A 27031-nucleotide genomic window follows, 5' to 3' on the forward strand; every position below is an offset into this window, starting at 1 on the left:
CTGTCAGATCAGCAGTCTTCCCCATGATTGTGTAGCCTAGTGAACCACACTGAGAGACCATTTTGAAGGCTCAGGAAACTTTTGCAGGTGTTTTGAGTTGATTAGCTGATTGGCATGTCACCATATTCTAATTTGTTGAGATAGGTGGGTTTTTGTTAAATGTGAGCCAAAATCATCACAATTAAAAGAACCAAAGACTTCAACTACTTCAGTCTGTGTGCATTGAATTTATTTAATACACGAGTTTCACAATTTGAGTTGAATTACTGAAATAAATGAACTTTTCCACAACATTCTAATTTATTGAGATGCACCTGTATATATATATATATATATATATATATATATATAAACATTTCTTATTTTTTTCTTCTCTTTTTTTCTCCTTTTTTATTTTGTGTTAATACCCACGATCACAACATAAAAACATAAATAAAGATGATAAATAAACATTATATACATAATTACATATTTTTAGAATAAGAATTTTAGAGTTATAGGTATTTTTACAATAATTACATCTTGAGCAGCAAACCAAATATTATTGTTCCACTGAAGACTGGAGTAATGATGCTGACAATTCAGCTATGCATCACAGGAATAAATTATTATACTATATTATATTTAAATTATTATATTATATTAAAATAGAAAATGCTTATTTTAAATTGTCATAATATTTCACAATATTATTGTTTTTACTATATTTTTTATTAAATAAATGCAACTTTGGTGAGCAGCAGAGACTTTAAAAACCTTCATAACTCTTACCGGCTTAACTTTTTAAGTTTTACAATACACTTGTAATGAATGCGTATAAAACCATTTTTATTTATTGTTTTGTTCTATTATGTCATCAGTGTTTCATGGGGTAGTTAATTTCCTCATAAATGAATTTAAGTACACAGTATAATTTTGTCTTATTTTAGTTTTTCAGAAGAAAAAATCTTTATTTTCTTCACTTGAACATTGTGATATGAAGTATATGAAAATTAATCAAATTGAATTAATAAAATAAAAAATGTAAATTAAAAAAAAAAAGTTTAAAATCACAATGAAGAAAATAAATGAGAAGAAATACCACAGCCACTGAAAAAGTGGGCGTTACTCTTGCACTATAGAGCCATTAAAAAGAGAGGACAAGTAGAGGTGAAGGAAGGTTGTTGGTCTAGCCTGGGTAAATATAGTATATTGTGATAGGGGTTTTGACATTTTCCAAGAATGTTTCTCTGTGTTATCAGTAACCTTGGCCGTTGCACTACTGATCAACAGGAAAATGTTTTTGAGGTCTTCCTCTGAATGAAAGCAGTTCCGAGTTGTTTTGCACCAGACTGTGTCGAGTGTGTAATCCTTTCAACAGATGATAACTGAGGCCCCATGCGTTTCCATTGAAATGCTGCACAGGGAGCAGCCATCTGAAGCCGCACACATGGTCAGTACAGCAGAGATACAGCGCCGTTATATCTCCCTCCCAGCCCCCTGTCTCATTTCATAACGTTTTCTTGCTTCCCTGGAACCCGAGGCACACGGAAAGAGTGAAAAAAGAGTGAAGCAGTGGGCAGTGACTTCCACTGAATTTCTCTGTAAGAGTCGGCTGGGCTGTTGAGTGAGAAGTAGAGGTGATCGGATGTAAACAAAGCTCTGAGTGCGTGCATATCTTTGGCTTTGTTACCATAGACATGGCTTATATTTACATGATGGTTCGGTTACACTGAATTTTTATTGGTTATGAGCCAATAAAAATGGCGAGAGAGGCCACAGAGTGCTTTGTTGATCATTTATACTAGTGAACTGAAATAGTGTGTGTTACTAATTTTAAGTCTGATGGTTGTTTCTATATTGCAACAATGTATATCTATTTTCTAAATATATAATTTTTTTAGGTTAAATTTCAACTTGAGAGTTTGAAGAATCAATTGGAAGAATTTATTAATTACAATATTTTTGTATGTAACCTTTTGTTGTTTCATTAATCTTTCATTATTATTTTACTGCATCTTACCCAATACAGCGTGACATAACATTTATATATTATATTAAATTATAGTATTAAACATATATATTATTATATATATATATATCATTTATGTGACACTGAAGACTGGAGTTATGGCTGTTGAAAATTCAGCTTTGCCATCATAAATCACATTTTAGAATATATTCAAATAGAAAACAGCTATTTTATTAATTCATTATATTTCATAATATTTTACTGTATTTTTGATCACATAAAATGCGAGTCTGTATGATTTTAGTTAATGAGCCAATTGTTGATGCTCACGTACATCACACACCTATTATGTGACTCCAGTATTTTCATTATCACTAGGATCTGTTCTGCGGTGCATTGAGCAACACATTTAGTTTATATTCTGATCTGGCGTTTACAACCCAACCTGTGCAGCTTCTCACCGCACCCTCATGGATCTGTGCTAGCGTGCGTCAAACTTTCATTTTGGTGCAACTTGCTCTTGTTCCCGCCGAAAGTCACGTAAACGCCCTGAAACATCTATTCACCTCACCCCACCTGCAGGTGTGACTCTTCCCAAACAAACCTGTTTTCTTTTTGGTTTTTTTTGTCTTTTCTTGGCATTAAAATGTCCCAGAACAATTGAATAAACTATAAACGATATCCTTAATATTCTTGGAAGTGGATTCTTCACAATAGTGTCACGTGTAAACATGGAACTGAAACAGCTCCGTTCCAAAACCTGCAATGAAAACAATAGAAAAGAATTACCCTTAGAAACTGCTAGTAAATTTCACAATTAATTACACAGAAATGGCATATTTGTGTGTTGTGGGAACACACCGTTAGCTTAGCATCATGCAACCAATGTAAAATGCACCAAACCGATCCCATATGTGGGACTTATACCAGGCGGCTGCTTATGTCTGCAGCATAAGTTTTGGAAAAGAGCTAATGACACATATCTGAAGATCTTATTGACTCGCGATCTTTTCATTAGCTTGCATGTCTGTGTTGACAGATGAGTTTTGATGTGTGAATTCTCAGGTGTGGAATTTCATTGTGTTCTGTCATTTTTACATGCATCAGCATGTGATTGCTTTTATGTGTTTGTACTCCAATTTCTTAATCCATGTGAGCATCTTTTCTCTCTTTAATCAAACTGTGAGTAGTAAAATAGTTGTTTGGGGTGGAGTAGAGCCCACGGGGGAATTCTGATGAACGACGCCAAGCAACAGGAGCAGTGTGCATGCTTGTGCAGTTGTTGTTGTTTTTATCCACATGCTCATTATGCACATTTTGCAAATTTCTTACAACCCCACCATGAATTCTATAAAATGCTACATAAATGGGCTGTAGTGTCATGCTTATTCATCACACTCCCCATCAGATTTTAATGCTTGATTTTGAAAACTTTAATTAGTCTAGAAATGTGTAAATTTGATTGGTCTCATCAAGTCAACATTTCTTCTGCAGATGATCTGCTTTAAACTGAACTTTTTCTACCCACCTCATGTGACTCACCTCATTTGACGCTTTCTGTGGAACACAAAATTTGTTTTGATCAAATTGTCAAAGCTGCACTTATTTATAACAACAGCAAAAGAGCATGATCACATGATGATTGTTTTATGAGAATATTAGGTTAGTATTTGATATAAAATAAAAATTATCTCTTTTTGGCACTGTAACATTTTTATCAAATATATATATTTTAAAAAACTTATACACTTTCCTATGAAATTATCATTAATGTTACCCTACCGTTCAAAAGTTTGGGGTCAGTTTTTTTTTTTTTTTTAATTCAGTACTTTTATTCAGCAAAGATGCATTAAATGGGTAAAAAGTGACCATACATTGTTACTATATATATATACTATATATGTTACTGTGTGTGTGTATGTGTGTGTGTGTGTGAAATAAATGCTGTTCTTTTAAAATACTGTTTCTATTTTTTGAAGGAACCCTAAAATAAAAAATATTAAGAAGCACATCTTGTTTTCAACACTGATAATAATGTTTCTCGAGCTGCAAATCAGCATTTTAGAATGATTTCTGAAGGATCATGTGACACTGAAGACTGGGGTAATGATGCTGAAAATTCTGCATTGCATCACAGGAATAAATTACATTTTAAAATATATTCAAATAGACAACTGTTATTTTAAACTGTAATAATATTTTAGAATATTTTACTGTATGGCTGGTCAAATAAATGGTGACCTGCTTTCAAAAAAAATCTTTCTGACCCCAAACTTTGGAGGGTAGTTTATATATATGTATAAAAAATGGTTCTCATTAGTGTAATGCAAAAAACTCAGATTGGTCTGAATTCACAGGTGCTGTCATCTGATAGACGTGTGTGCAATTGGAAACAGTTGTGTTTGTTTTGGTGTATCTACAGCAGGGAGTTGTGTGTAACCGTGAGAGATACACGTTGTGTGTGCGTGCGTGTGTTTACTATCCATATTGACCCAGATGACTCATCCCAGCATCTAACCACATAATGGCCTTTTAATATAGCTCAGACCAGCGCAGGTGTCTTTGAGCACGATAAAACGTGTGTTTGTTGCTAAGTGCACCTTGCAGCTGTTTAACAGTCATTCCTGTTTACAGAGTCAGCTAAGTTTCCCCCTAGCTCTCCCCGGTCGTAATAATGTCACTTCCCCCGGCTGAAACTCCACTCGCTGTGAATGAGCTGCTCAGTTAGTATGTCACTGTGACACGGCTCTAACCCACACTAAATTCCAGTTCAGTTATCTCAACCACATTCCCCAGGAAAGGGAACCACGTTCTTCCCTTTTTCAGTCTGCTTTATGTTCTATACTATACTATTGTATTGTTTTATTTTTTATTATGCAAGCACAAAAACTTTGAATGGAAAATAGTTTCTCCTTGGCAGCCATTTAAATGTAGCAGTTCTGCTGGTGCTTAATATTTAGTTTCATCATTATCACAGTGAACACTGTGGTGTAGTGTCATAAGTGCACAAAGGAATACGTGTGTCACCCTTGCAAGTCATGTTGGCTTTGTCACTGTGGTGCTGCAGATGTGCCCTGGTTCACTGCAATTCGCATAAATCAGCACGGTTTATCAGCACATGTTACAGTAACAATAGCAGCGTTCCAGGTCTGCTGGGCCCTAGGTTGCAGGGCAAGCACTGGGCACTGCTAATGCACCACCGCTGATTGCAGCATCGCTGAGAACTTGTGCTCTGTGCTAGAAACCCCAAAGGGCACAGCAGAACTTCTGAGGCACACCTCCCTTTCACCTGTCCTCCCCTCTGCATGTTTATGTAAGACATGCCTGCTGCTACAGGCTAAAAGGAGTGATAAGATATCTTTCTGTATGTCTAAATGCATCTCCTCACAGAGATAAGTATATGTTTCTGCAGGAGGTTAGACTATCCAGTGCTTTAAAAGACCCCGGGAATTAAAGTTGAAATTGTAATGAAATTTAATTAAAAGCTACATTTTATGTAATTAAATTTAGAGCATTTTATTTATTTATTTATTTTTAGTCCGTCTTTTTTAGCTTTCAGGTCATACAGATTTCGACAGAGGGTGGTTACACTGATTTCAGTGCTTTTAAATAAATCAAAATTATAGATTTTAATTATTTCCGTAAACGTAATTAAAAGGACCACATTTTATTTTAATGTATTTTTGTAAAATACGTCATCAAAAATCTTGATGACTTTCCTTTTCATCCAATCAGATCTTGAAGTCTAATCAGATCTTGATGACTCATCCTGCACTACACAGATTTTGATCCAATCAGATGCTTTGTAGACTAAGACTGTCCCTCCCCTTGCAACCATCCAGCGAGTATCAAAACATGTTTCATGGCTGTGATTTAACTAAAGGCTATTTAAAATATTAATTAATTAATGACTTCTATACGTCTTGACTAAACTTTCTTTTAATAGGAAATACATTGACATAGGAAAGAAACAGAGAGCTGAACTGGTGCATTTAATCTCAATTTTAACCTCATTGAGGAACTCAGTGCGAGGGTTAATTAAGTGATTGATGGTTGTTCAGATCTATGCAATTGCACATATTGCTGTAAACTTGGGATTTCACATTTTCATTCTCTTAAACTAATTATTTTCCTCACTTTCTCTCTTTCTGCAACTTGTGTGTGAATGCGTGTGTTAGATTAGTTTATATGTCTTAGATTTATCCAATAAAGCCTTATTTATATTGAAAAGAGAAGTATCTTGTGTTTTGTGCTCACAAGTTAATGTCTTAAACTGCCGATCTTGTTACATGTGCTAATTAATAGTGTTTTCACTATATTTTGGATATAAATATCCATTGCAGAATTGATGTCATACGGCTCCTTCACTGAATCGCTGGCCGTCTCAGTGATCAACCGTAAAACAGTGATTCTGTCCTAATTCCCTTACATATTAATGGTGGAGTTCCCTTTAAAATCTTAAATGATTCCCTTTGAGCTAAATTGACCTGTTTCCCTTACAACAGCTTGTCAAGAATTTTTGTTGCGTCTTTATCTTTTTGTCAGAAATTTTAAGGATGAAGGAATCAACGCAATGACATGTACTGGCATCCATACAAAGATTACACATACTTTTCCCATAAAAGTGAGTAACAGTGAGTGATGTGCTAGAGATTTAAGGAGGCTTTATTCTGGACACTGTATCATTACGAAGCATTCCCCGCAGACATTAGGGAGGAGAGTGATTGGATAGGGAAATTATTTGTGCGTGAATCAGCTAATGCTTCCTTTTGGAGGATTTCTGGGTTCTTTGTTCTCTTAATTAAGGTCAGTTTCGACCAGACTTCCTTTTTAAAAACAAATTAACTATTTTCTTAATGAATCAAAAGCAAAATAAGCCACCTCAGCATAGGGGCCATAAGAAAAAATTAGAAAGACAGGGGCATTTATGGTTATGAGGGATTTTTCTCAGGGTGAATACATTGAGTTTTGTTGTGTTTCATTGCTACAAGTTTCTGTGGGATTACACAGTGTGACTTTTGTATCTGAATAAAGTTTCTTTAATTAAGCAGTGAAATACTTATTTGTTGTTCACTATGAATAGTACAAAAATGAAACGACATTCACAAACTCGTTTATTTTTCAAGTGATGATGGATATTTAGCTAGACAAATGTTGGGTGGGACTTTATTTTATACATCTGGAATTGTTTGGCTCATAGTGGGTGTTCAGTACCAGAATGAGGTCAGGTGTTTGGAGGGGAGGGGTTAAAATATGAGACAGCTTAACGATGGCAGCCGACAATGAGATTTGATGTGAGATTATGAAGAGCTCTTTGGAATGACATGCACTGGTGAATTATTCATGATATGACTAGTTACATGCATTCAATTAAACAGGGTTGGTTTTGATTGGACTTTAATGGTGTTTAATGGTTCTTTTTGTCTGGACTGAAAATAAAAAAAAATGAGAAGAACCAGGTTGAGCATTCTTATATTTAAGGTCACATCTTATGACATCACATCCTGTTTTTGGTTCGTTTAGGTGTCTTTGGTCCACGTTGCATTCATGTTTTTTTTTTTATTGAACCACATCAGAGTTTGTTTGGAAGCAGACTGAGGTGTCTTGTTTGGTGTCCGCTTGTTCGGTGCACACCAAGGTTCGGATAACAGTGTTCACGCTTATTCAAATGAAGCACACTAATAGAGCAACCTCATTGGAGTTTGTTTTAATCGAACCAAACCTGCCAAGTATAAACACACCCTAAGTGCAATGCTGGTTACCTCCATTGATTTTGCTGAATCATGTCACTTCTTGACTGATATTGTGAAGCTTGCTTTCAAGTTACTTTACACCTGTCATTTATACGGTATGTATTACTTGGAGCTCTTCTTTAACACATTTTACCATGATGCAGTCCATTGCACAAAATCTGTAGAATTCTTTTTTTTATTTCCAAATAAGCACAGAACATGTATTAAATGTCATCAGATTCCATCCAGGTCTAACACGCAGTCTTTTCTCAAGCACATACTCCAGATATCTGTTCTGTGTAGAGAACAATGGGCTTTGATGGCTTGTTCTTGCCTCCTATCAACTCAGTGAACACACTGTTCCCTCCATACTTGGAGCGTCCAGAAATTCTCCTTCCAACACTAATGTAAGACCTTATAAGACAGAAGCACAAAGTGTTTCTGGTTTTCATGTACGCTTTGTATCATGCCAAACACTAGGTCTTTCTGTGGGACTGGGGGGTGGCGTGACACTCAACAATTGTTTGACTGAATAGTTAATCACCTGCTTGTCAAAAGAGAACAAGGAGCACTGTGAACTTGAACTAGATAACACCCTGGTGGTTAAAACAGTCCCGTGCTGGAGAGAGATATGTGTGTGAATGCATACAGATGCAGGTCCACACACACATAGTATGTAATGTGTGTGTATGCTCATTTTAAAGTGCCTCCTCTGTGCTGTTTTAAATGTCACTGCTTACTCAAACTCTCTAGACCTCATTCAATTACTTTATGCTTACCCCTGCCCTGAGTGAAACATATGTTAACATAAAGAAACACTGCGAGACTAAATATTATTTAAATAGTATTTTATAGTATATATAAAGTACAGTTGCAGTGTTTCTCTGTTAACCTATGTTTCACTTGGAATTAAGCATAAAGTAATACATTGAATATGTTAATATGATACTATATATAGAGAGAGAGAGAGAGAGAGAGAGAGAGAGAGAAGGCTGAATTTATTTGATAAATACATTAATACAGTAATATTGTGAAATATTTATTTTGATATATATTAAAATGTAATGTATTGCTGTGATGCTAAGCTGAATTTACTCCAGTCTTCAGTGTCGCATGATCCTTCAGAAATCATTCTAATATGCTGATTTGCTTCTCAAAAAACATTTATTGTTATCAATATTGAAAAGAGTTGTGCTTATTAATATTTCTTTGGAAACCAAATAAATAATTATTCAAATTTTGGTATTTTTCTCCTACAGAGCTACTGAATGCCATCAGAAACTGCATAGACTACTTCTGTAACTTTTATAGTGTTTTTTTCTGGCCATTTTGGACCTTTTAGTTTCAATACAGCCTATGTAAAAAGAGTGGTAGAAAGTTTGGTGATGATGAGCCCAGTGTTCTGCTGTTACCCAGCTTTGCTCTAGTGTGTTGGTCTGAATCGGGGGAGATGCATATGAGGGATCCCCAGAGCCCAATCCAAACATCTGTCTGTTTCAACTCTGCGTCGCTTAAGTGAGCTTGTAAATGATCGCTCCATGTTCTCACCTCTTTAACATACTGGTGATCGGTCACATCTGTTTAGACTTTAGGCCGTGATGCACAACTGTAACAGACAGACATTATCATCATCAATCAAAGAAATTATTTAGCAGTGCTAACAGCACTTGAATTAAAGCAACATAAATTGTCCATAGTTGAATAATCATTTACACTGCTAAATGCTCTCCTCTTTTTCTCTTTCCTCTTCAGAATGTGTTGGAATGTGGAATCTGATCAAATCTGCTGTGAGTGTGGAAGAGACAGAAAGTTCATATGATAAGAACTTGCCCCAGAGCAAAGGCCAGCCACCCCCTCTTTCACTCAAGCAGCTGTTTCACAGAAGTGCATTGCATAGTGCACAATAACCTGCAGTAAAACTAGCACAAAACCATTCCACAGTCATCTGAAAACCCTTCCCTCCCAAATTCAGAAAGCAGTTTAGAAATTATACAATGTCTTTAGGGAGGCTAATTTGCTTAAAAGAGTTTCCAAAGGTAATTTTGACCTGTGATCGTTTTGAAGATCTCACACACACTCAAAAAGCACCCCTAGCGCAAGTGTCAACTATCAAAAGACTTATGAAAATACTTCTAATATGCATATGCACTAGATTAGAACAACATACCATTTGTGGTGAAAATATGTGCTTTGATTAACTTTTGTGGTTACAAAAACATTGCTGAAATTGTTCTTTGAAACATTCCTAATGTAATATGTAGAACAGATTTTTTGCATTTCACAATTTTATGTGCAGCTGCAGTTCAGGATGGTTTGTAGGGTGTTGCTAATGTGTTCTGAACGGTTTGTAGGTGTTGGTAAGGTGTAGTGAATGGTTTGTAGGGTGTTGCTAGGGTGTAAGGTGGTTGCTACGGTGTTCAGAATGGTTTTTAGGATGTTGCTAAGGTGTTCTGAATGGTTTGTAGGTGTTGTTAGGGTGTGAGGTAGTTGGTAAGGTGTAGTGAATGGTTTGTAGGGTGTTGCTAGGGTGTGAGGTGGTTGCTATGGTGTTCAGAATGGTTTGTAGGGTGTTGCTAGAGTGTGAGCTGGTTGGTAAGGTGTTCTGAATAGTTTGTAGGGTGTTGCTAGGGTGTAAGGTGGTTGCTATGGTGTTCAGAATGGTTTCTAGGGTGTTGCTAAGGTGTTCTGAATGGTTTGTAGTGTGTTGCTAGGGTGTGAGGTAGTTGGTAAGGTGTAGTGAATGGTTTGTAGGGTTTTTCTAGGGTGTGAGCTGGTTGGTAAGGTGTTCTGAATGGTTTGTAGTGTGTTGCTAGGGTGTGAGGTAGTTGGTAAGGTGTAGTGAATGGTTTGTAGGGTTTTTCTAGGGTGTGAGCTGGTTGGTAAGGTGTTCTGAATGGTTTGTAGGGTGTTGCTAGGGTGTTCTGTTTGGTACGTAAAACATTGCTAGGGTGTTCTATGTGGTTGATAAGGTGTTCTAAATGTTTGTATGGTGTTGCTAAGGTGTTCTGAATGGTTTGTAGTGTGTTCTTATTGGTATGTAGGATGTTGCTAGCATGTTCTCCATGGTTTCTACATGTTCCACACTGTTTCAAATGTGTTCCAAATGGAATGTAGGGCGTTGCTAGAGTGTGACGTGGTTGCTAATGTGTTCTGAATGGTTTGTTTGTCACTCCTAGGGTGTAATGTGGATGCCAAGGTGTTCTGAATGATTTGTAGGGTGTTGCTAAATCTTTCTGAGTTTCAAAGGTGTTATCAATGATATGTAGGACGTTGCTAGGGTGTGAGTGAGGTGACTGTCAAGGTGCCATGGTTTCCAGGCTGTCCTAAATGATATAAACGGTGTTTCTAGGGAGTTCTGAATTATTGCTCAATTTTGAAGTACCTGCTAAAGTGTTCGGAATGGTTTGTAGGGCGTTGCTAGGGTGTGAGGTGGTTGCCAAGGTGTTCTGAATGGTCTGTAGGCCATTGCTAGGAGTTCTGCATGGTTTCTAAGGTGTTCCAAATGGTATTAATGGCGTTGCTAGGGTGTGAAGTGGTTGCCAAGGTTTTCTGGTTGTTGCCTGTGTGTTCTGAATGGTATATAAGGCAGGGAGTTCTTAATGGTTGCTAGATTTTGTGAACTGCTAAGGTGTTCTGAATGGTTTGTAGGGCATTGCTAGTGTGTTGTGAAGTGTTTGCTGAAGTGTTCTGAGTCGTTGCTATATGGCCTAGCTAGGTGGTTAAATAATGGCTTAAGTCAAAAGTCACTGTCTCTGATATGCTGATCCCTAGATTCAGTGTAAACCATTGGGATTTTTAATACCCGTTTCTGCAAACAGCAAAGCTGAAAGCTACGGCTGATCTTTTAGAAAAGTAATATCATGCTTTTCAGCAAGCCACATGATTTGTTGCCTCAAATGAGAAGCCATCACAAAAGAGCAACTGTTTTGAATCAGCCGCCATGTGTTTGTTCTCTGTGATGTTTAGCAGTGAGGTCAGTGGTACAACAAAGATGACGGAGACGTTCCGGACAGAACCAGCAGAGATCAGCCATGACGTGTTCTAACAGATCGGATTTCTCCATCTCCATCCCAGTCAATGCCAAGGTCCTGTAAGCAATGTGTTTGTTTCTAGTACAGTTAACCCCCCACAACCACTCTCCATTCATTTGCATCCACCATGCCACTAATAAGTCAACAGAAGCTCTCGTCTATGTTGATGCATCACATTCCGTGTGGCCTGTCCTCGTGCTGACGTCCACAGTCATGAATGTAAACACGGGCAGGGCTTAATTTCCAGTGCTCCTACGTCTTTGTTCCATTCTAAGCGCTTCTGGTTTCCAAAAGGTTGCACGGTTACGTAGGACAGCGAGTGGGCGGGAGGGAAAGGAGATTGGTGGATAACAGGGGGAAAAAAGAGGAACTTAAATCTGTGTTTGTGTATGTAATTAGACTTGCTATTGTTAGAACAACATGTTCATATCCCGTTTGAATGGACAGACACTTGGAGACGATGTTAAGAGAGGACAAGGAAAAGAAAAATCACAAATGGGATCTCTCTGTATAATCTCAGTTGTTTCTGCTGGGTAGCAGTGATACTAAATAGAAATCAAATTAATCTCCTGCTGCTCATATTTTGTTGTAGGGTTTTTTTTTTCCTCAGGAATTTTACATTAAGATTCCCGTATCTTGGGACCAATGAATTTTTGACTTCTCCATGAATATTCTTTAGCTTTTCCATATGTTTATGATTACTTGATCATTTTTAGCAATTATTTTTAAAGAAGTTGTGCTGAGAAAGAGCCATTTCTAATAGAATAATGTAGAGCAGAGCAATTTATAATTTCTATTTTAATGTGGAAATCTCTGATATTTTATAAATTGAAATTCCATTATTTTTAAATTCCATAATTATTGTACATTTTATAGATTTTTTTATTGTATTTTTATTTTCATGACTTTTACATGTGTTCATTTTAAAGTTTCATTTTTTTCTTTTTTGCTTTTGCGGATTTATTTATTAAATTATTTTCTAATTGCATGATTTATGACAGTGGCATATTTCTCATCCAGAGTTGCAGAAAAGACCTCAGCAATGTTTTAGACTGTGCTCACATTCGTGTTCAGATTTGTGCTTAGATTTCAACATGAGCTCAAACTTTTCTCATCAAATTCTCCCAAGGTATAGATTCATTTAATCTCATTAAATTCATTCATACTGTATGTCAAAAATTGTGTCTGTTTGCGTTTCTCATTTTGGTAGAAACATCTAATCAAAGTTGATATTTCAGTGAAACGTAACTGAGAACCTCCAATACGTGCAAAACGTGCATCATGCTAATATGCAGAAACTCTCTGTGCTCCTTCCACAGGCTTGGAACAGAGGCGTATAGCTGGAAGTTGAGCTCTCCAGTGACTCGCCCAGTGTGTCAGGCTGGCATGTGAGCCTGGTGCGTGTGGGCCCATGCCTGTCTCATCTCAGTGACCCTGTCATAAACATTAGCCCGACTCTGAACGTTACTCCTCTGACACTGAGAGTGTTAGCATCTGTGTCACACCGCATTTCATCTTGCATTAGTCATCAGATGACAAGTTCTGAACTGTAAGAACAGTCGCACATGTGCAGTCCAGCGACTGTGAAAATAATTTAGCTAAAGCAACTGCTTTGACTGTTCACTTGCTAGATTTTCTCATCTTAAAGCGATAGTTCACCCACAGATGGAAATTCTGTCATCATATACTCACCCTCATGTTGTTTAAAGGGGTCATATGATGCGATTTAAATTTTTCCTTTCTCTTTGGAGTGTTTCAAGCTCGTGGTGCATAAAGAAGATCTGTAAAGTTGCAAAGACTCAAATCCAAAGAGATATTCTTTATAAAAGTTAAGAGTCAATCACGCCTACCTAAAATGGCTCATTCTAACACGCCCCCACATGTCTACATCACAATGTGGGAATATTTGCATAATGCCGCCCAAATGTTCACGCAAAGAAAGAAGCCGTAACTTTGATTCTCGCTGTAGTATTGTTGTTGCCGCCACCGCCATGTTGTGAAGACACAGTGTGTTTCGTTGTGAAAGCGAAACTACTTTGTTTGGTCTTCCAAAAGAGGACACAACTAGAAATCAGTGGTTAAGTTGTATTTACAACACTGTTCTGGAACAGTTCAACCCAAATATTAAAATGTGTGCAGCACATTTTATGGAGGACGAGGACTGTTTCCTGTTTCTATAAAATGGGGCAATTCCAACTTTGCAAGGACAGTCTGGCGCTTCTGTCTCACAGCCTGTAAGTACGTTTTCATATTTAATGAATTTGCCACTGATGATTCAAACGCGTTTTTAGGCACGACATGTGAATGGCCCCAAAGTCTGTCTACGCTGGATGTGACAAAGCGACCGTTGCATATCATTTGAACTTTGTGTCAGTACGTCATAAACGAGGCATCAGTTGTCGGGGATTTGTCTCGCCGCATCCAGTGTAGACAGCATCACTGATTAAAATGGGTTCTATAGTATTTTGTTGCATCGCACCGCGGTGCTCGCGTCCGTGTAAACACGGTGAGAGCCACGCAGATGCACGTGAACACCGAATTCCATTCACTTCTGCGTCTATTTGTGCCTGAAATACTATGCTCTGCAAGTATCCTTGTAAACACAGATGAAGGTAAACAATTGAGAAAGAAAATGGATGTGTAACAGTATATTGGTTTAAAGCAGTTTAATGTTCCTGTTGCTTTCTGTGTCATGAATATGTAAGACTTACCTGAAAAATATAAAGCACTGCTTATTTCATTTGTATCTTTGTTCTGTTATTTATCTTTGCTTGTAATTTGTTTATTTCCTATGCTGATTTACTCGCCTACAAAATCACCCCAATCATTGATTATTTTTTCCCAAATAGAGCTATTGAAGTATTTTTATTTCATATCGCAATATGTATCGCAGAAAAAAAAAATATCGCAATGTGAGTTTTTTCCAATATCATGCAGCCCTAAGAGTAGCGCTTGTTTTTTGTCGTTTCTCCAATCACAAATGCAGACATGGTTTTATGTTCGCAACGCAACGCGTAAAAAGACAGTATAAGTCATTATAATCAGTAATTATGTCCCCACTGGATGCAACAAATGCCTCGTTTATAATGGGGTTTACCTGTTCACTTGCTAGATTTTCTCATCTTAAAGCGATAGTTCACCCACAGATGGAAATTCTGTCATCATATACTCACCCTCATGTTGTTTAAAGGGGTCATATGATGCGATTTAAATTTTTCCTTTCTCTTTGGAGTGTTTCAAGCTCGTGGTGCATAAAGAAGATCTGTAAAGTTGCAAAGACTCAAATCCAAAGAGATATTCTTTATAAAAGTTAAGAGTCAATCACGCCTACCTAAAATGGCTCATTCTAACACGCCCCCACATGTCTACATCACAATGTGGGAATATTTGCATAATGCCGCCCAAATGTTCACGCAAAGAAAGAAGCCGTAACTTTGATTCTCGCTGTAGTATTGTTGTTGCCGCCACCGCCATGTTGTGAAGACACTGTGTGTTTCGTTGTGAAAGCGAAACTACTTTGTTTGGTCTTCCAAAAGAGGACACAACTAGAAATCAGTGGTTAAGTTGTATTTACAATGGAACAGTGGAACAGTTCAACCCAAATATTAAAATGTGTGCAGCACATTTTATGGAGGACGAGGACTGTTTCCTGTTTTGGGGCAATTGTACGTTTTCATATTTAATGAATTTGCCACTGATGATTCAAACGCGTTTTTAGGCACGACATGTGAATGGCCCCAAAGTCTGTCTACGCTGGATGTGACAAAGCGACCGTTGCATATCATTTGAACTTTGTGTCAGTACGTCATAAACGAGGCATCAGTTGTCGGGGATTTGTCTCGCCGCATCCAGTGTAGACAGCATCACTGATTAAAATGGGTTCTATAGTATTTTGTTGCATCGCACCGCGGTGCTCGCGTCCGTGTAAACACGGTGAGAGCCACGCAGATGCACGTGAACACCGAATTCCATTCACTTCTGCGTCTATTTGTGCCTGAAATACTATGCTCTGCAAGTATCCTTGTAAACACAGATGAAGGTAAACAATTGAGAAAGAAAATGGATGTGTAACAGTATATTGGTTTAAAGCAGTTTAATGTTCCTGTTGCTTTCTGTGTCATGAATATGTAAGACTTACCTGAAAAATATAAAGCACTGCTTATTTCATTTGTATCTTTGTTCTGTTATTTATCTTTGCTTGTAATTTGTTTATTTCCTATGCTGATTTACTCGCCTACAAAATCACCCCAATCATTGATTATTTTTTCCCAAATAGAGCTATTGAAGTATTTTTATTTCATATCGCAATATGTATCGCAGAAAAAAAAAATATCGCAATGTGAGTTTTTTCCAATATCATGCAGCCCTAAGAGTAGCGCTTGTTTTTTGTCGTTTCTCCAATCACAAATGCAGACATGGTTTTATGTTCGCAACGCAACGCGTAAAAAGACAGTATAAGTCATTATAATCAGTAATTATGTCCCCACTGGATGCAACAAATGCCTCGTTTATAATGGGGTTTACTGTTTTTGTCTCGTCGCGCCGGGACACAGCATCACAGTATGGTAAGGAGCGTAACATTTCCGTCACATGCTTGAGGTATTCGGCTAATCACAACGCACTGCATAGCTGGCCAATCAGAGAACACCTCGCTTTTCAGACCGATGAGCTTTGTAAAAATCGATGCGTTTCAGAAAGGCGGGCATAGAGGAGAAACAATAATGTACAGTATGTGGAAAATAATGTGTTTTTTAACCTTAAACCGCATAAACACATTTCATTACACCAAATACACCAAATAATGTTATTTTTAGCAACGTCATATGACCCCTTTAAAACCTATGACTTTCTTTGTTCCCTTTTGCAGAACACAAAAGAAGATATTTTGATGAATGCTGAGGTCCATACAAGGTTGGACGCCACTGACTTTATTTTATAAGGTCAAAACAGGTTTGGAACATAAGGGTGAGTAAATAATGACAGAATTTTCATTTTTTAGGTGAACTGTCCCTACTCACACCAAGAACAAACATACTTGTTATGTTTAAATATGAGTTTTGTGTTGCTGTAAAGCAAGTGGCATTCATATTGTCATATTTTGCATGTGAACAAATGCAGTGTTTTTTTTTTGTTTCACTCTTGGTGTGAATAGACTTTTTGTGCATGATTCGTTTTGCTTTTCTGCGCTTAGTGTGAACAGGCCTTTGTTCGTTCGACCCTGCACCAGTATTTAAGTTTCAATGCTTCATTACCCGCAGTATGTGCTTCCTTTTTCCTTATTCACTCATATTCAACGGAGAAAGCATGCAAGGTCAATATGGCCCTAAGGAAATGAAATTCCCAAAGGAAAGGCATATGGCTCCGGCTGGTGCTAATCAATATCTTCAATGCGGCACACTGCCCTGATCAATTGTGCATCATGAAGGCTTGTATCTTCGAATAAAAGATTTGTACCATTAACATCTCCAACACCAAGAGCTGCATCTTCCCACCCAGGATCAATAGGAGCTTTCTTAAGCCTTGAGCACACGGCTTGCACTGTTTTCATTGACGTCTGCTGCTCTGATGTATATTTGACTGTTGGGTGTAACTCCTGTCCTGGAGAAGCACCAGTCAACAGTCGGATTTTACTACAAGGAACTTTGACGATGTTAGGGGAACATGCTTAGATTGACAAACATCTCACACCCTCTTTAAAGGTAACACCTAAGGACTACACATGCTCCGTTGGACAAAAAGTGTGTAGAAAGAAATGTCTAGAAAGATTATGAAGAATATAATAATATAAGCATAAAGCATATAAAGCAAAAAAGGTACGATTAAAAATAAAACCTGTCAATTAGACAAGGGAAAAAACAGGTATAACACTAGACATTCCGTCCCCCCCACTTTTGAAATGATGGCTACGCCCCTGGCATGGTGGGTGGCATGTTGAGTCAGAGGAAGAACAGCAACTAGTGAATAGAACTTCACATTAACAAATGCAACCCTGCATCTAGTTTAAACATTTAAAAGTTAGCCTAAAAGTCGTAAATGTCATCCTAAAATTGAGGCTCTTTAGGGTTAGAAATTAACGAGCACACGGCTTGCACTGTTTTCATTGACGTCTGCTGCTCTGATGTATATTTGACTGTTGGGTGTAACTCCTGTCCTGGAGAAGCACCAGTCAACAGTCGGATTTTACTACAAGGAACTTTGACGATGTTAGGGGAACATGCTTAGATTGACAAACATCTCACACCCTCTTTAAAGGTAACACCTAAGGACTACACATGCTCCGTTGGACAAAAAGTGTGTAGAAAGAAATGTCTAGAAAGATTATGAAGACTCAAGTGAGTCCTTGTAGGCATGTGGCTATGAATGTGCATGGTGGGTGGCATGTTGAGTCAGAGGAAGAACAGCAACTAGTGAATAGAACTTCACATTAACAAATGCAACCCTGCATCTAGTTTAAACATTTAAAAGTTAGCCTAAAAGTCGTAAATGTCATCCTAAAATTGAGGCTCTTTAGGGTTAGAAATTAAAATTTTTGTCACCAAAAGCGACACAAATGGCCCTCGTAGTAAATTTGTCTGAGTGGAGATATTACGTAATCTATTCAAGGCCTGTCTAGTTATTTTAAGATTTAATAAGAGCTGCTGCTTGAATACTGTTGCTTGGAACAAAAGACTCTAAAACAATTGATTACATCAAAATCAACTGGTCTAACATAACCACTAGCCAATTAAACTGTATTCTAGAGAGTTTGTGGTATGATTTATTGTGTGTAATTTATAGTTGCACCACCATTTTAAAAGTTTGGGTTCAGTAAAAAAAAAAAAAAAATTTGGAGGAAATTAATGCTTTTATTCAGCAAAAACAGTAAAGTGACAGTAAAAAGTGACAGTAAGTGCTGTTCTTTTGAACTTTGAAAAAAAAATGTATCATGGTTTCCACAAAAATATTAATCAGCAGTGTTTTCAACATTGATGATAATAAGAAATGTTTCTTGAGCAGCAAATCGGTATAGTAGAATGATTTCTGAAGGATCATGTGACACTGAAGGCTGTAGTAATGATGCTGAAAATTCAGCTTTGCATCACAGAAATACATGACATTTAAAAATATATTAAAATAGAAAACCATTATTTTAAATTGTAATAATATTTCACACTATTACTGGTTTTACTGTATTTTTTCATCAATTAAATGAAGCCTTGATGAGCACAAGAGACTTCTTAAAATTTTTTATTTTTTTCTGAATTTATTTTAGAACATCATATGCTCTTGTTACGGAGGCCAGCTGGTAGGTGTTGTGCAGGTAAACTTCACTCCCCTGATCTCAAGATGCGCACTAGTGACTGACACTAGGGGCTGCGGTCTTTAGCCTCATTGTTAGTGCGCCCCCCCTCCCATGCCGGCGACCCGGTTTGAGTCCCGCTCGGAGCGGGTGCAAGTAGTAGGACCCGGGGGGGTTACACTCTCTTAAAGGAAGAAAATGTCCCTGAAAATCAGTTCCATGGGGCCTTAATAAAAAAAGTTAATTTCAGACAAAGGAACTATCTGAGGTCAGAACGGAAAATAATATATCACTGTTCTGCTTTGCTCTTTGTCAAAACAGCCCGAAACTCCAAAACACTCTGAAGTTACATCACTTAATCAGGGCAAAGGGAAAAAACAATGACCATGAATCTAGTTCAGGCTCTACATCTGTTTTTCCACTGGGGAGCTGAAACTGTGATTGTCTATGGTGAGGTCACAAAGCTTCCTGCTGCCAAACAACGCGATTGGCCGTTGCTTGGCAAGGCGGTTAGACAGTTGGATTCATTCATGATGCAAATCGAGAGGAAGTGTACAGCTCTCCCCCCAGCTCATGTGGGGTTTTACCATGAGGTTACTGTTGAGTAATGGTGATGGAGCAGCGTCTGTGTTTTGATTCAGTTGGGCCTCAATCGTCACGAGGAAATTACTCTGAAAAATCCCCTCGACTAAAAATAAGATTAATGCAAAAACAAACACAGGCAGTGGGTCATACGGAATACAGAGGAGAAAAACACGTGGAGATATCAATGTGATGATGATGATGTATCAGATGGGTGCTCTGTAATCTGTTTTGCTAAAGAATAATTATGTTAACCTGTTCATGGTGACCAGCTAAACGTGACCGCTGTATTCATGCATGCAGACAAATGCACTTACGCTCTTTCAGCCTGAGCTGAGAAGAGACATACGCTAGTACTGCATTCAGCAAATTCCTGGCCATCCCAAACTGAATCGCATTCCAGAAGGTAATTTGCTGCTCTGCAATCTCTAAAAGCATTACTGTAGTGAAGGGCTATCATCAGATCTGCTGAAATGGGAGGGAGGCCAGGAAAGCCATTCCTGACCGTGACACCAACTATTTCATATGTCCTATTGTGCTGATAATGTGACAATGTGAAATTTTAGACTTAGAGAAAAACTGTATTGCTTAAGGTTGCTCTTTCAGAGATATGATGACTTAATAGAGGTGATTTCTCTAAAGTGTCAAAATCAAATGCACTTTTTCGGGCAAGTGTGTTCGCGTAGAGGTTTTCAAGAGCCGGTGTGAATAAATATAGATTTAGATTCAAAGAGAGAGGATAGACTGTGCATGATCTGATGTTTTATTCGGACCCAGAATAAGGCGAGATGAACATCGCGGAGCGCTAAACATTCCGTGCAGTGTATGTTTCATTCATACTCGAATTCGGAGGGCGCTGTCGCGCAGAAAGTCGTACGAGGAAATTCCCTAAGATGGACAGAAGCGTCCAGCTATCGCTGTATAAAAACAGTTGTTTTCAGAAAAACAGAAACGTTTGGAAACATGAAGACATTAAACATATGATTGCGACAATATGGTTTATTTGTGTTTGTCAAGTCATCTCCAGGTAATAAATAAAGTATATGAGCAATGCAGTGCTAACTGACATAGCATTTATTACAGTATTGAAACAATTCTGCCTTATTATGTGATAAAAAAAAAGTATATAAACAAATCATTATTATTGGTTATTGTCCAGCAGTTATCTGATTTCTAAGCCAATTAAAAGCTAGAAATGAGAGAAATTTTTAAGTTGACTATACAGTGGGGAAAATAATTATTTGATCCCCTACTGATTTTGTAAGTTTGCCAACTTACAAAGAAATGAAGGGTCTATAATTTTTATGGTAGGTTTATTTTAACGCCTAGAGAGAATATCAAGCAAAAAATCCAGGAAAAAAAACACTGTTCAAAGGTTATAAATTGATTTGCATTTCAGTGAGTCAAATAAGTATTTGATCCCCAAGCAAAACTTGGTGGAGAAACTCTTGTTGGCAAGCACAGAGGTAAGACGTGTCTTGTAGTTGGTCACCAGGTTTGCACACATCTCAGGAGGGATTTTGTCTTGCCCATGGTGGTGGGAGAGGTTTGAAGATACACATTCTATGGACTGGTTTCTTTTATACTTATAACAAGATGACATTAGGAGTAATTTCTTAAAGTGAGAGGACTAATCTGTGTTCCACTTGGGCACGTAACCAATCTGTGGGAGCCAGAATTCTTGCTGGTTGGTAGGGGATCAAATACTCATTTTACTTACTGAAATGCAAGTCAATTTATAACCTTTATATAACATGTTTTTTCTGGATTTTTTTGTTGATATTCTGTCTCTATCCGTTAAAATAAACCTACCATAAAAATTATAGACCCTTATTTTTTTTGTAAGTGGTCAAACTTACAGAATCAGCAGGGGATCAAATAATTATTTTCCCCACTGTACACTTACCAGTCAAAAGATTTTGAACAGTAAGATTTTTAATGTTTTATAAAGAAGTCTCTTCTGTTCTCCAAGCCTGCATTTATTTGATCCAAAGTACAGCAAAACAGTAACATTTTGAAATATTTTTACTAGGCTATTTCAAATAATTATTTTCCCCACTGTACACTTACCAGTCAAAAGATTTTGAACAGTAAGATTTTTAATGTTTTATAAAGAAGTCTCTTCTGTTCTCCAAGCCTGCATTTATTTGATCCAAAGTACAGCAAAACAGTAACATTTTGAAATATTTTTACTAGGCTATTTCAAATAACTGGTTTCTATTTGAATATATTAAAAAATGTAATTTATAGTGATTTCAAAGCAAAATTGTTTGCATCATTACTCCAGTCACACTATCCTTCAGAAAGCATTCTGATATTCTGATTTGCTGCTCAAAAAACATTAATAATAATAATAATTTAAGTTTAAGTTTGGGGCGGGGCTAGCTCTTTGACTGACAGATGGCAGAATGGGGGAAAAGTCATTATTTCTCAGAGGCTTCTCTGAAAATTCCCTGAAAATAGACAAAATGTTAGTTGACATACAATAAGAGTGATAAACTACCGTTCAAAAGATTGGGGTCACTAAGATTTTTAAAATTAAAAAAATGTATGTTACTATATATTAAAATGTAATTTATTCATGTGATGCAAAGCTGAATTTTCAGCAATATTACTCCAGTCTTCGGTGTCACATGATCCTTCAGACATCATTCCAATATGCTGATTTGCTGCTCAAGAAACATTACTCTATTGATGTTGCAAACAGTTGTGCGTTTTGTGGAAACTTTGATACTTTTTTTTCAGGGATTCTTTGGTGAAGTTAAACATAATTGTAATATAATTATAAACATAATTATTGTAATATACCTGCACATACAATTGTCGATTTATATATTTTTATTCCTTATTTACTTGTTCTATTTTTATTTTTTATTATGAAAAAAAACACTGTTCAAAGGTTATAAATTGATTTGCATTTCAGTGAGTCAAATAAGTATTTGATCCCCAAGCAAAACTTGGTGGAGAAACTCTTGTTGGCAAGCACAGAGGTAAGACGTGTCTTGTAGTTGGTCACCAGGTTTGCACACATCTCAGGAGGGATTTTGTCTTGCCCATGGTGGTGGGAGAGGTTTGAAGATACACATTCTATGGACTGGTTTCTTTTATACTTATAACAAGATGACATTAGGAGTAATTTCTTAAAGTGAGAGGACTAATCTGTGTTCCACTTGGGCACGTAACCAATCTGTGGGAGCCAGAATTCTTGCTGGTTGGTAGGGGATCAAATACTCATTTTACTTACTGAAATGCAAGTCAATTTATAACCTTTATATAACGTGTTTTTTCTGGATTTTTTTGTTGATATTCTGTCTCTATCCGTTAAAATAAACCTACCATAAAAATTATAGACCCTTATTTTTTTTGTAAGTGGTCAAACTTACAGAATCAGCAGGGGATCAAATAATTATTTTCCCCACTGTACACTTACCAGTCAAAAGTTTTTGAACAGTAAGATTTTTAATGTTTTATAAAGAAGTCTCTTCTGTTCACCAAGCCTGCATTTATTTGATCCAAAGTACAGCAAAACAGTATCATTTTGAAATATTTTTACTAGGCTATTTCAAATAACTGGTTTCTATTTGAATATATTTAAAAATGTAATTTATAGTGATTTCAAAGCAAAATTGTTTGCATCATTACTCCAGTCACACTATCCTTCAGAAAGCATTCTGATATTCTGATTTGCTGCTCAAAAAACATTAATAATAATAATAATTTAAGTTTAAGTTTGGGGCGGGGCTAGCTCTTTGACTGACAGATGGCAGAATGGGGGAAAAGTCATTATTTCTCAGAGGCTTCTCTGAAAATTCCCTGAAAATAGACAAAATGTTAGTTGACATACAATAAGAGTGATAAACTACCGTTCAAAAGATTGGGGTCACTAAGATTTTTAAAATTAAAAAAATGTATGTTACTATATATTAAAATGTAATTTATTCATGTGATGCAAAGCTGAATTTTCAGCAATATTACTCCAGTCTTCGGTGTCACATGATCCTTCAGACATCATTCCAATATGCTGATTTGCTGATTTTGAAATATTTTTACTAGGCTATTTCAAATAACTGGTTTCTATTTGAATATATTTAAAAATGTAATTTATAGTGATTTCAAAGCTAAATTTTTTGCATCATTACTCCAGTCACACTATCCTTCAGAAAGCATTCTGATATTCTGATTTGCTGCTCAAAAAACATTAATAATAATAATTAAAAAAAATGTTTATTGAGCAGCAAATCAGCATATTAGAATGATTTCTGAAGGATCATGTGACACTGAAGACTGGAGTAATGATGCTGAAAATTCAGCTTTGATCACAGCAATCATTTCAAAATATATTCAAATAGAAAGCAGTTATTTTAAATAGTAAAAATATTTCACAACATTACTGCTTTTGCTGTACTTTGGATCAAATAAATGCAGGCTTGGTGAGCAGAAGAGACTTCTTTATAAAACATAAAAAATGTTCAAAAACGGTTGACTGGTAGGTTATATAGATTACAGAAATGTTATAATGTTTATATTGTTATATTGTTTTCTTTTTTTTCTTTTTTCTTTTTATATATATATAACATTTCTGTCCCCCTCACTTCTGAAATGATGGCTATGCCCCTGGTCAAAATACTGTCACTTTATAATCAGGGAAACCATTCGCAGGGTGACTTCCCCAAAAAGTGTAAACACTGTGTCTCTGTGGTGCTATCAAAATGTTAATCTGTTTGTTTTAGACCAGCAGACACTGCAACATTGACTCAACCAATGGTTTGAAGTTTGGGGCGGGGCTAGTTCTTTGACTGACAGATGGCAAAAAGGGGGAAAAGTCATTATTTCTCAGAGGCTTCTCTGAAAATTCCCTGAAAATAGACAAAATGTTAGTTGACATACAATAAGAGTTATAAACTACCGTTCAAAAGATTGGGGTCACTAAGATTTTAAAAATTTTAAAAATGTATGTTACTATATATTAAAATGTAATTTATTCCTGTGATGCAAAGCTGTATTTTCAGCATCATTACTCCAGTCTTCAGTGTCACATGATCCTTCAGACATCATTCCAATATGCTGATTTGCTGCTCAAGAAACATTACTCTATTGATGTTGCAAACAGTTGTGCGTTTTGTGGAAACTTTGATACTTTTTTTTCAGGGATTCTTTGGTGAAGTTAAACATAATTGTAATATAATTATAAACATAATTATTGTAATATACCTGCACATACAATTGTCGATTTATATATTTTTATTCCTTATTTACTTGTTCTATTTTTATTTTTTATTATCTGTGTTTTTTACACTGTGGAAGCTTTTGTCACGAAAACGAATTCCTCGTATGTGTAAACATACCTGGCAATAAAGCTCATTCTGATTCTGATTCTGATCATTTATTTGAAATAGAATTTTTGTAACAATGTAAAAGTGTGTCAATTTAATGCATGCTTGCTCAATAAATGTATAAAAAAATCTTACTGAACCCAAATGTTCTAAAAGTAGTGTAAATTTTATATATATATAAAAAAGATTTAATAAATTAATTAAAATAGCTTAGATCATTTAGAGTTGAGAAATTTTAATGAAAAATATTTGATTCTAATGTTTTGGCAAATCATAGTTCTCCATTAAAAATAAATAAATAAAAAATCAGAGGAGCAGGAAACTTGATCAAAATTCTCCATTTAATCCCATTGGTCTCTAGAAGAAACAATTATAATGTGATTTATGTCTTTTTTTTTTCTATGGAGAAGACTGACAGCTGTGCTTTCAATTTTAGCTGCATATTTAAAGCCTTCTATGATTCAGCCTTTTAATGTTGATATGAAATGAGTCATATCTGTTATCTGCTTTTGGCTGGCGTTATTTGCATACAGGATCAAACCATGACCAAACAATCCGAACAAACATTTCAGGAGCAAAAGCATCTCGTTTACTTACATCTCAGGTGCTCATGCCCTGACAGAGACGTGCTGTGAGCTCTCCATAAGCCAAGCTCTGCAAGCTCTGCTTTTCCCCCCAAATTGAGACAAGTGAGGGTAATTTCCTGAAGGAGGGAATGCTGAACAGGTATGTCAGTGACCTCTGAACTCGTGTTTTTACCAACATGAAAGTTGACCCCGTGTAAACTCCTGCTCTTCAGTAGCCTTTCCCACATGGCTTTGAAGTCCACTCATGGTTTTTCCCATGATTCCCCTCCCTCCAATCAGGATATCAGATATGGAATGAGGGGTTTGCACACTGGAGGAATGGAGTCTGAAGTTTCAAACTAGCACTTGAGTCGTCTTTATCATCATGGGCTAAGAAAAGCGCAAGCACTGTTCGTGTCAGATGAGCCGGGGCACCGGGCAGCTGTCACTCTCTCCTCTGCTGAGCAGGCAGCCATAGACGTCAGTGCTGTCATACCTTCATACAGCTTTATATTACATAGACCCCCACTGCGTCTCCATTTCAGAGCGCCTCTCGTTCTTACCGAAGCACGGCCCATAATCAGTGCTGAAGTGCACAGAGAAGGTGACTCATTATAGCAGGCCGCAGCCGTTAAACCAGCTCTATTACATCAGCCTGAGTGAGTCCCACTGGGGGCTAGCGGTGCATTGTATAAGAAGATGATGTACAAGACTTAATGTGGATGTGAAGAAAAAGGCACTATTCTGACATGCATAAAGCACTTTAATTTGCTGCCTGAATGACAGTAATCAAACACCGTTTGGTTATCCGTCATTCCTTGAAGTTCTATTTATTCATGCATTTGACTTTATTTTTATGGTTTTCTTTCTAAAGCGAGGCATCTCTGAGTATTTTTTATTTCTGCTCTCCAGGGGAGTCGTGCATATCTTAATCTCGAAGAGAGTTCAGATCTCTGAGTCATCAAAACGGAGCGCCAGCATTGTGATTGAACTGAACAAAAACAGCATTCTGAGTAAAAAAAAAAAGAAACACCACACAGGCACAAAAGCCAATTTATGAATCACACACATTAATCTGCAAATTTATGACTCGCTGGCTTTTTTGAGAAGCGCAAACTTGTCACAATGGTAACGGAAGGGAAAAAATGTGACTGAAGTTTTAGGGAACTGAGCTGTTTTAAAACTAAATACAAAGTAATTTTAGGGAATGGTTTAATTATAATGACACTATTATAACATGCCAAAAAGTATTTGGAGCAGTGTTATTTTGGTATTATTTATATACTATTATAGTTTTTATTAATATTTTGAAAAATATTGTCAGTTTTCATTTTAATTTTAGGTTATATACAAGTGCATCTCAATAAATTAGAATGTCGTGGAAAAGTTCATTTATTTCAGTAATTCAACTCAAATTGCGAAACTCGTATTAAATAAATTCAATGCACACAGACTGAAGTGCAAAAGGAGCCCCCTCCAAGTATTGAGTACATGTACAGTAAATGAACATACTTTCCATACTTTTTTTATTGGTCTTATGAAGTATTCTAATTTGTT

The 27031-nt window shown here is 36.6% G+C and overlaps 1 long non-coding RNA gene across 1 annotated transcript in view; it reads left to right on the plus strand.

Moving 5' to 3' along the window:
- LOC107584934 (uncharacterized) overlaps positions 1-26453 on the plus strand; it is a 27038-nt gene extending 585 nt beyond the window's left edge. The window contains exons 2-3 of the long non-coding RNA XR_001609196.1: positions 8784-8789; positions 26392-26453. This is a non-coding gene — a long non-coding RNA (uncharacterized lncRNA). The remainder of the gene's footprint in view (positions 1-8783; positions 8790-26391) is intronic.
- The last annotated feature ends 578 nt before the right edge of the window (positions 26454-27031 follow it).

Source organism: Sinocyclocheilus grahami, unplaced genomic scaffold (genome assembly GCF_001515645.1).
Source record: "Sinocyclocheilus grahami isolate Dianchi unplaced genomic scaffold, SAMN03320097.WGS_v1.1 scaffold64.1, whole genome shotgun sequence".
Lineage (NCBI taxonomy): Eukaryota > Metazoa > Chordata > Actinopteri > Cypriniformes > Cyprinidae > Sinocyclocheilus > Sinocyclocheilus grahami.